This window comes from Callospermophilus lateralis, chromosome 1 (assembly GCF_048772815.1).
Source record: "Callospermophilus lateralis isolate mCalLat2 chromosome 1, mCalLat2.hap1, whole genome shotgun sequence".
In the NCBI taxonomy this organism is placed as follows: domain Eukaryota; kingdom Metazoa; phylum Chordata; class Mammalia; order Rodentia; family Sciuridae; genus Callospermophilus; species Callospermophilus lateralis.
In genome coordinates, this window is record NC_135305.1 from 184,345,791 (window position 1) to 184,357,720 (window position 11,930).

Here is an 11,930-nt window from a genome sequence, read left to right on the forward strand (position 1 = left end):
ATAATTCAAGGTAGCTGGAAAACAGAAAATGGCTGCAAGCTTTTATTGGTAACATGTCCTGTTTAAACTGCTAATCACTAGGGAGCGTTGTTTTTTTGTTGTTTGTTTTTTGATTTTTAATCCTTTATTTCCTCCTTGCTCCTTTGCCTCTATATTCAAAGCTGAAATTCTATCTCTGGTTTTTCTGGCCTACCATCCTAAGACGGTAAAGAATCTTACCAGAAATATTAAACAGTTGAAGAAGGAGGACTGAGTTATAGACAAAATGTCTTGGGGGGAAAAACACAAAGAGAGAAGAGGTTTCCTTTGATGGATGGAGATTAAAAAGGGAAGAGAGAAGGAAAACTGCATATATCCTGATGGCAAAAAACAGTGTAATAGTTTAATAGTTTAGAAATAAAATAGTTTATCACGAGTATGTAGGCCTATAGGAAGAAGAAGCTTCAGAATAGGAATCTAGGGTCCCATACCTCAAGTAGAAAGAGCTGAGAGCTTCTGAGATGGCAGAGGTCTCATCTGAAATTCTGTGGACACAATGACCCTGCAGCTACTTCCACATCACACCCCATCAATGGACAAACACTTTGCTACTGTATAGAATTCTAGAAATGGACCATGAAAAATGACTAGTGGTTAAATTTTCCTCTGAACCTACGAAGTGATTTAAAGAAAAAGAGAGTAGTATTTTTGCAGATCTCAGTGTGTGATCAGAAGTTAATAGTTCCTCTCTTTTCTGATTAAAATTGTGTCTTCTCACTTTATTTTGCTAAATAATGTCCAGTAGAAGAAGACCAATTATTCTTAAGTGGCTGCTTTTAGATTTTGATTGCCAGAAACAGGGGAAAAGAGGAAGAGGGGAGGCAAATTTAATCAGATTCCAGATTTAGTTATTATAAATGATGTATGAATTTTGATTTGCTGGGATTGGATATCATTGCTACTAACAGTGCTCCGACAATAGTCCAGCTTGATGCTTTGTTCCCGTTGGCCTAGAAGGAGAGTCAGTATATTAAGTCTAATGCACTGGAAGGATAGAAGGAGTGATTACATTTGGGCACTGGGGAATGCATGAGTCAGGGTCCCAATTCAAAACAGATGGAACTTTAACATTTAAAATAGAATTCTAGAATTTTTTTTCCCTTTAACAAAAGCATGGATGTAAAGGAACAACACAGGGCAAAGAGCCCTCATCCAGGGTTTATCAGAAGCGGAGCTATTACCATCCAAGTTTCCAAAAGAAGAGAAAGATACCAGGGAAGGGAAAGGTACTAGGGTTTAGAAAATCATGCAGTATCATAGACCTTGAAAGGAACCACTCATGAGTTCTCATGAGTTCATGAGAAGGATCCAGGGCACATATCTCCAGAGCTTACCTTCCTCTTTCCAGTCTCCCCCAGGAGTCCACGTAGTCTGAACTCACTGTCAAGCCAAAGGCTTGAGAGCCCAGTTGATACAGTCCATGAATCCAAGCTCTGCAGGCAGAGGGCAGGGTGGGAAAAGGTGGGGAGACACTAATGAAGGGCATATGAGATAGAAATGATGCCTTACAGAAAGTAGTGCCTGAATATTATGAAGGTGTTGGCCAGGCATCTATTGGAAGGATTTAACTTAGGCTCACTTTTTTTTTTTTTTTTCCAGTCCTGGGGACTGAACCCAGGAGCACTCTACCACAGAGCTACACTCCCAGCCCTTTAAATTTTTTTTTTTTTTTTAATTTTGAGATACATTCTCACTAAGTTGCCCAGGCTGATCTAGAACTTGTGATCTTCCTGCCTCAGTCTTCCAAGTTGTGGGGTTGAAGGTGTGTGTCGTCATGTCAAGACTTTGATTAACTTTCTTTTTTTTAATATTTATTTTTCAGTTGTAGGTGGACACAATACCTTTATTTCATTTTTCTGTAGTGCTGAGGATCAAACCCAGTGCCTCATGCATGCTAGGCAAGTACTCTACCTTTGAGCCACAACCCCAGCCCAACTTTGATTCACTTTCTAAGTAGGTTTTATGTTGACAAATTCTGGCATTTTCTAAACAAAACTTCCACCCTGTTGGAATAAAATGTAGAAAGGATATGCTAGAACATTTTCACCCAGGGATGCTGGATTTCTTAAGATAGTGTGTGCACCAATATCTAATTACCTGTTGTTATAGTTTACATTGTTTTCCTCAAACAGATGTTGAATTCTTAACCCTCAATACCTGTGAATGTGACTATATTTAGAAAAAGGGTCTTTGTAGATAAATGGGTTAAAATAAAGTGAGCATGACATTAAAAAAAAAAAAGAAATTTGGGCATAATTGGAGAGTACTAGGTGAAGAGGCAGAGGTCATTGGAATATATTGACAAGCAGAGGTGGGCCCAGGGTGCCAGCAAACCATCTGGAACTAGGCAAGAGACATAAGCACAGTCCTCAGAAGGATCCCACGCTGCTGACAACTTGATCTTAATTTCTGGCTTCCAGAACCATGAGATAATAAATTTTTCTTTCTAAAAATTTTTTAATTGATTTTTTAAAAATAAATGACAGTGGAATGTATTACAATTCTTATTACACATATACAACACAATTTTTTATATCTCTAGTTGTATATAAAGTATGTTGACACCAATTTGTGTCTTCATATCTGTACTTTGGATAATAATGTCCATCACATTCCACCATCCTTGCTAACCCTCACCCCATCTCTTTCCCTCCCACCCCTCTGCCCTATCTAGAGTTTCGTCTATTCCTCCCATGCTCTCCTTCCCTACCTCACTATGAATAGGTCTCCTTATTTCAGAGAAAACATCCGGCATTTGTTTTTTGGGGATTGGCTGACTTCACTTAGCATTATCTTCTCCAATGCCATCCATTTACCTGCAAATGCCATGATTTTATTTTCTTTTATTGCTGTGTAAAATTCCATTGTGTATATATGTCACATTTTTTTTATCTATTCATCTACTAAAGGACATCTAGGTTGGTTCCACAGTTTAGCTATTGTGAATTGTGCTGCTGTAAACATGGATGTGGCTATGTCCCTGTAGTATGCTGTTTTTAAGTCCTTTGGGTATAGACTGAGGAGAGGGATAGCTGGGTCAAATGGAGGTTCCAATCCCAATTTTCCAAGGAATCTCCATACTGTTTTCCATATTGGCTGCACCAATTTGCAGATAAATTTCTTTATTTAAGTCACCCAGTTTGTGGTATTTTGTTGTGGCAGAACTTGAAAACTAATACACCAGTTACTCAGGTAGCTTATTATTCTTTATAATGCTTTTCCTCTGCTACAATGTAATATGTCAATGATGGGGAAAGTCTGGCTCATCTTTACATAAAATATAAATTAACAGGCTATACACTGATGTCAATTTTCTATGAAACCCAAGAAAATGAAGTTTTGAGACTCCTCAATAATACTGGCCCCTTTTAAGGCCTAGTATCTATTTTATATTTTTAGTTTGAATTTTTCCTGAAAGACAGTAGCCTCCCTGTCCCCCATTACCTAATGGATCCTCCCTTTAACTTAACCTTTGTTGTTCTAACTTCCAGTCCCAGTTAGCAATTTAACACAGTTGCATATATCTTTATATACTAATTCACTCCTAACATGCTTTCAAATTCATTGTTCTTATAAGCAACGATCATTAAAAATAAACTCCAAGAGAGGAATAACAAACAAAAAGAACAAACCACCTTGAGAGTCCTTGAATGGAGAGTATTCTAGGCCCAGTGGGATTCCAAAATGAGGACAAGAAGCCTTCTCTAGTAGGCACCAAATGGTGGTTTTAATTTTTTATTTATTTATTTATTTTTGCCTGAGGATTTCTGTTTCAGGTGAATTTCCTCAGGGAGAAAGCCCATTTCTGATACTTCTAGTTTCCCACCATTTTTTCCAGGTTGTGAAATCTCAATTGCTTTGGAGAGAAGATGGATTAAAATTAAAATTGCTCTCATTAGCATATCTAAATGGAAGCATCTTGTCTTCCTGTATGCACTCATTAAGGGTAAGCCCAACAGCATTCCAGAATTTGCCTCATTAATTACACGGTAGAATCATGCACATCCCCAGTATTCCTGAACAGGATGGGTGGAGCAAGGGTGACTGATTTGACCTGCCCATGACTCTTGGGACTTTCTGTATCTGTGATTTATAAACACCCTCCAACATGGGCCCTACTCCCATCTGTCACTACAATAGCTATCCTCAGGTTTCACAAGCATGTCCTCAAATTTAAATCCTATTTTAGAAGGAGAACAGTTTTCTCTTAAATTACATGGAGTTGGCAAGTTGACTGGAGTACTGCTGAAATCATCTCAGCAAAAGAAACTCCATTTATTTTTTTACATTTGCCCTGGACAGTAACATCCTGGCACTTTCCCAAGCCATGCTGACTAATGGGAATTGTAGAGTCCACACATACCTCTTGATATTTTATTTTGCAAACTTTGTGCATGACTTGGACCTGGTGTGATAGTGGGTTGCTGATTCCTCAATCTTCATGCTTCCATATGGAAAGCACTCTGTTAGAGAAACACTTTGGTCTCCTCTCCACATCCTTACTCATCCCTATCTCAGGGGAGGAGAGCTCATCTCATTGGTGAGCTTGGGAAAAGGAACTGGGAGCTCTTGAAACAGTGCCTACCTGGTTCTCCTGGAGGGCACCTGTACTGTCTGTTTTCTGCCATGCAGTCAGTATCCCTGGGTCACAGACATCAGATGTTTTCAGCTATGCGCATGACTAGGTGTATACATAGGCCTGTTTTGGATCGTCCCTCCAAATGGGCTGCCATAATATCTTTTCTTCCTATTCTCCTGTCAAGAGTTGGAATCTATTTTCCTATTCCTTGAATCTAGGCTCACCTTCTGATATATTTACAACAATAAAGTGCAGTGGACACAGTGCTTCACAAATTCTAGACCTACTTCTTGAATAGCCTGGAAGCTTCTTTTTCTTCCTTCTTGGAATCTAGTTGCCATGTTGGGAAGTCCAGGTGGTCTTGCAGAGAAGATGTGGGATGTGTGCAGAGACAAAGTACCACAGGATAAGGGACTATGTGGGGAATAACTCAAGCACCAGTTCCCAGTGCTACCGCTTCAGACATGTGTGACCACCCTCCTAGGCCATCTAGCCCAGCCTGTGTGCCACTTAAATATAGCCAACATGAAGGGCCCCAAACAATATCACATAGAGTAAAACTTGTCCAGTCAACCCACAGAATCATCAGACGTAATAAGACAATTTAACACTGTAAGGTTGGGATTTGTTACATAGAAATCATCTTTCTTGTGACTTCATATAATTTTAGAGGTGAAGACTTAGCAAGTCCATTTAGACACACACTCAAATCATGTTCTCCAAATACCTTTATCATCGGTCATTAAAATGATGTTTTAATCCCCATGTTCTATTTCTAGATCTGCTTATCTATTGAGCTGATCTTCTGGAGAGTAAAAAAATAAAAAAAAATAATGCCTGTAGTATGAATTGAATAAGTTAAGATTCTACAACTGCAAACCACCTTTTAAACAAATCTTTGTGTTCTCTTAAAATCAGCCAGATGTCTCCTCCAAAATATCTTTCTTGATTCAAACCCCTCTTTTCCATTTTTTCCCAGAGAATAACTTGATCTGATACATATTTGTATTTTTCATTCTACATTATTCCATGCTCCTTAGAGTTAGAGGATATGTTTTATTTGAATTCATATTAATACATGCACAAAAAGCCCAACATAAAGTTATATGCAGTGCTTCATGAATATGTTTGAGAAATCTGTTTCGCTTCAATAAATAGTATGAAATGGCCTCATTCTCTAATCATTTTTTTCCCTTCTAAAAATTTTTTATTTCAATGCTTTGTTCTAATTGGGTGATGTGGAAAGAGCACTAACTTTTGACCAAGACTGAGTTGAGTTTCAAATTTATCTCTGGTGGTTTTGGCTTATGTAGCCCTGAAAAGTCACTGCCCATTTCTGAGCTTTAATCTTGTTATGAGATAGCAATAATAACAGACTTTCTATAATGGATTTTTAAATAATTTTATTGAGATATAATTCATATAACATGCAATTCATTCATTGAAAATATACAACAACCACAATATAATTTTGGAATATTCCCATCAATCTCATACCCATGAGAAGTAACTCCCAATTTCCTCCTTCTTCTGAGCACTAAGTGAACATCCATCTACTTTCTGTCTCTGTGGAATTGTCTATTCTGGAATAGACATTGGAATCTTTTGTGATATTTTGTGATCACATTCTTTCACTGAACATAATGTGTTCAAGTTTCATCATATTTTAGCACGTATTAGTACTTTTTTTTCACTACTGAATATTGAATACAAGGCTTTACACATGGTAGGCAAGCACTCTATCATTGAGCTCTCTGCCCAATCCTATTCCTTTTAATTGCTGTATAATATTCCATTGTAAGGGTTTACCAGGTTTTTTCTGTCAATTCATTAGTTGATGGATATTTGAATGATTCTATTTTTTGGTTCTTATGAATTATTCTACTTCATATGAACATTGGTGTACAAATTTTTGTATTGACATGTTTTCATTTCTCTTAGGTAGATATGAATAAGCATACATGCAATGCATAAGTGTTTTAGTCCCTCCACATCATCACCAACACTCTTGCCTTTTTAACTTCAGTCATCTTGCTGGATGTAAAATGGTATAGCATAGTGATTTTGGTTTGTATTTCCCTAATAAGCAATTATGCTGTGCATCTTTTCATATACTTATTTATCCTTCGTACACCTTCCTTAGAGAAATATCTCTTCATATCCACTGCTCATTTAAAAAATTGAGTTATTCACCTTTTTATTTTTGGGTCATAGATTTATTTATTGTAGATATAATTCTCTTATCAGATACATGATTTGCAAACATTTCTTCCATGTCTACCAGTTGTGGTTACACTTTACACTTTCGCTGAGGCACAAAACTTTTTTCATTTGGGTGAAATCCATTTTATCTACTTTTTCGTTTAGCTATTTTTATCTTCAGTATTGAGGCTAAGAAGACTTTGCCTGACCTAAAGTCACAACAATTGATTCCTTTATTTTCTTCTGAGGTTTATGTTTCAGCACTTATAATTCTCTTGAGTTAATTTTTATGTATTGAGTGAACAAAGGATCCAACTTCATCTTGCACATGAATATCCAGTGGAAACAGCATATTAGTAATGGTTTCTTTTTCTTTCTACTTGGATATTGTCAGGATATAAAATACTCAACCATCAGGAATAGAGATTGACCAATGAAAAATTGGTGGAATATCCAAAGATATATAGAGGGAAAAAATATTATGCCCACAAAAAATGAAGATTCATTTTTATTGCTAAATTAAACCACAAAAAGGAGTAAATCTGTAGTCCAGTCTAGACTTGAGGTACACTTTAAAAATTAGCATAACATTTAATTTGAAATGCATCATACATCTTTTTTTAAGTCTCTTGTAAATGTGGAAGGAGGATTTAATTTGATGTCATCATACTTTTAAGTGCCTATACCTTCACAGTCCTTTCTTTCATGTAAGTTAAGTCCTGAGTCTTACTCTACTTTTTCCACAAACTCAATTCCCCCCACCTCTCTCTACAACCAAATCTACATTGGCTTTTTTCTTCTTCCTTCCTTCCTCCCCCCCCTCTCTCCTTCACTATTTCAATCTGATCCTTTCTTTTCTGCCTCCAACCCTTTGCCTTTCCCCAATGTCAATCACTCTAATAATTGTCAGTAACTTAATATTCTCTCCCTCAACTCTTTCTGTGATTTTATATAAGAGAAACTCGGGAGCCCAGCTGGTGGGAGTGTTGAATACTTAGACATTAATTTTTTTGTTTCCTATTCACTAGATTAAAAAAAAAAAAGATTTCCAGTGTTAAAAATCTTCTGGAGTGGTAAAGATGGCAATCATGGAATCGTGGGCTGGTACCCTTATATAGTACATTGCAAAAAAACGTTATCCTTGTTTTAACCTTTGTACCTATTCCATTCTCTCTCTTTTGGAACAGTGAGATAACTTAGCAGACACTTCAATAACATCTATTTTGTAAAAGTTAAATTAGATAGCTAGCATAAAACCTGCTCCTTTAGTAGCTGCTCAATAAATGTGACATTCCTTTCTATTCTCTGCCCACCATTGGGCAATAGAGCCTGTGTAATCCAAGAACAGGAAAGTGTCACATTCCTTCTGAAGGCTTTTGCTGGCTCCTGAAGATTTTCTTGAACATATGAAAATGCATCTAGGAAGCTGGCAATGATTTTTTAGGATTTAACCGTTAAGAAAAGACTCTTTTGACAGTGGCTTAGGGTTATTCACTAACATATTTACTGTACAGATGTACCTTGGTAGATTTTGAGTAAAAACTGGTACAGTGTTCTACATTTGCATTAATTAACACAACACTGGCAAGTGACATTGTGCATAATTTAAAAAATATTTTTAACTCACTATTGTTTATGTTGACCTCTTCAAAATATAAAATGAAAATATTTTCTTACCAAAATATTTTTCTTCTGCCTTATTAGCATTCTGTTTTCTCAATGGAGATTTTATTGTATTTTCTGTTTCATCAAGTAAAAAATTAAATACAAATAATGATTATAAAAAAATAGATAAATATACAGACAAATTTATTTTGAGGTACCAAAACACTAGGTTCATATAAATGCTAGAAATAAGAGAATTTGTTCCCAATATGTGTGTAGAATAGTATCTACCAAGAAAGTAGTAGTCTCTATAGGGCTATAAAAATATACTACTCTCTGTAGACATGTCCTGCAGAACCATCACCACTGCCATATCCAGTACTATCATTTCCACTGCCACTACCCTGAATCTGTATTTTCCAACAGGATAAAGGGTAAAGAGAACTTAGGCAAACCCTCCTGCAAAATGCATAGTCTGTATCTATCTAGCTCAGCTAACGTGGAGCAATAGCAATTACCTGGTTAAAGTCAATGAAACCAGTCAAATAGGTATCAATTAGTCTGAAGTGTCCTTCTTGCTTTCTTGGCTTTGATAATTGACACATCTCTATTTCAACATAATATAATGTGCCATGAAATTATTTTCATACATTTCTCCAAAAGACATGAAGAGAATGTTGGAAAGTTTATCAAAAGAAGTCTGGGTTAAACATGATATATTCTAAGCAACTAGAAGATTAATGATAGCAGGAAAGAAAATAAGAATCTCAGATACAAGAAATGCAAGAGGATGGTCCTATGAAAGATGGGGAAAAGAAAGAATCACAAGAATGCAATAGAAATTCATAGACCAAGGGTACCTCAAGCATAATCTTCAAATTTTCACATCACCCTGAACAGCAACAAAACAAAACAAAACAAAACAAAAAAAACCCGAAGGTGTGCAAGTAAGTAGCGATGAAACAAAAACCACATCTCACCTAATATCAGTGAGCATGGATAACCTGTGTCGTACAGGAGAATTTCAAGACTTACATTTCTGTCTTCTGCTGAGATGGCTGATTGGTTTTATGAGTCACACGCCTAATTTCTTTAGTAAGTGGTTGTCTAGCCACATCCTTGGCATTCTCTTTAAGCAAGCTTTCTAATTTTTTGCAATATGGGCAGTTTGAGAATTTTCCAAATTTTCAAGTACTTGTTCCTTTTTTTGCTTAAAAATCCTGTGTTCAATATATTTCCACCCTTTTGCATTTTACTATAAGCAACAAGGAGAAATCAGGCCATAGTGAGAACACTCTGCTTAGAAATCTCCTAGGTTAAAAATCCAAGTTCATCATTTACAAGACTTACAAGCTGCTTTCCACAAATGTAAGAACATAATTCCGTATAGTTCCCTACCCCATTTATAACATGGATAACCTTCTATCCAGTTTCCAGTAACATGTTCTTTTTGTTGTTGTTGTTGTTGATAGACATGATAAATAAATAAATATATGAGATGTTTTATGTCATATAAATATAAGCATAGTTACAATCAAACTCTACAAATGAAGATGTATTCAGTGGAATCTAACATTCTTACCACTTCACTATTTCTTTCCTCTGCTACCATCTTTATTTCCACCTGCTACCATCTTTATTTCCACCTGAGACCTTACCAATAGTGTCTCTGAAGCAATCTAGATTTTTTTCTATCATGCATATCCAAACTTTCCATCTTCTATCCATGATGCAAACTCAAAGTCATTTCTATGCTTTTAGATACTTGTTCCAGCCATACTGTTCTCCCAGTAGAGAGATTTGTATTCATGTGCTAAGGACACCATAACAAAGTACTTCAAATTGACTGGCTTAAACACCATAAATACAGAAATTCATTGTCTCATTGTACTGGAGACCAGAGTCCAAAACCAAGGTGCTATTATCAGGGTTGGTTCCTTCCAAAGGCTGTGAGAGAAGGATCTGCCCCAGACATCTTTCTTCGGCTTACAGATAGCCCTCTTCATTCTCACACGACATTGTCCCTGTATGTGTGCTTGTGTCTAACTTTTCCTCTTTGATAGGAAGGTGACACCAATTATATCATCTATGGGGCCCATTGCTTCAGCAAGACCTCATTTTAACTAATTGCATCTGCAAAGATACCATCTCCAAATACAACCATTTTGAGATAGAAAGTCAATGTATGAATTTTTCGGAAGACAATTCTAATGATAACAATGCTAATGACTGAAACCTGTTGTAGTCATTTGTGAAGATCACCAGATAATTCTGACTATGCTGTTCTGGATATATGACAGGATGATACTTTGTACCTTTTGAATAGAATGCTATGACTAGTTACAGCCTTTGAATTGTACGCAGGAGGGGTCTGTATAACTCCTGGACTCAGTGTATAACTGCCAGTGCAGAAATACTGAAAACTCTCTTTCCCTTTGGATCAAGCAGCCCACAATACTCCAGATGATAGCTACTTGTCTGCTTGAGTTCTGAGTAACTATTATGAGCAGAGGCCTTCTGCTCACATATGACTGATACATAGGATAATATAAAATAAACGGTTAATTTATAACTACTGGGATTTCTCGTTGTAGTATAAATTTCTTATTGTAGTATAAATTGGCCTATCTTGACTAATGTAAATGCTTTGCATTCTATTATGACTTGTACAGTGCAGAGTAGGTATTTACTTAAATCAACAAGCTCAGACTCTTTTTTCTGAGTGCCTACTATGGGTGAGAAACCATAAAAGCACTGGTGATACACAGATGAACACCTACTGTTTCCGCCCTCCAAGAACTCACAAATGATAAGAGAGAAAGACATACAAACAGGTAAAGGTAATATGCTCTGATAGACACAAGCACAGAATGATATATTAGAAAATGTCATACATTGGTGGAGACTGAAAAGGGAATGAGCAGCTGCTTAACACTTCTAATAGTGATGAATTATCAGGAAAGGATGAAGAAGGAACACCATGAACAGTCGAAACAATGTCAAGGAAAACTGCAGTGTGTTTGGGTTTAGATAGAAGATAGGGCACGAGGAGGAGACAGGTGACAGATGAGGCTAAGGCCAGAGCATGATGGGCCATGTGTTTGGGTTTTATCTTAAAGGCAATGGGAAATTGCTTAAAGTCTCTGAATTGAAGAGGATGTAGCAGATTTTCAATTTAGACAGATCACATTGGTTGTGTAGTAGTTGCTTTAGGGCCCTGCACCGCATCCCCTCAGCCCACTTGGTTTTAGTGCAGTTGGGATACCAGTTCTGAGCATTTCTGCTGGTATAATGCATCAGGTACAAACAACAGTGTTTCTTCACTTTTCTGTCTCATAACTTTTTCTAAAGCCATGGAATGCACAGATAGAAAGTACGAGGAGTTAATATCTCTAGCATAACCCTGAACCCGTAAGGAGACAGCACTGGTGTATGGATGTTTCCCCAGAAAGATCTCTGCGAGTTGGGTTCCCATCATGGTAACTAGCTCAGTAACACATTCTTG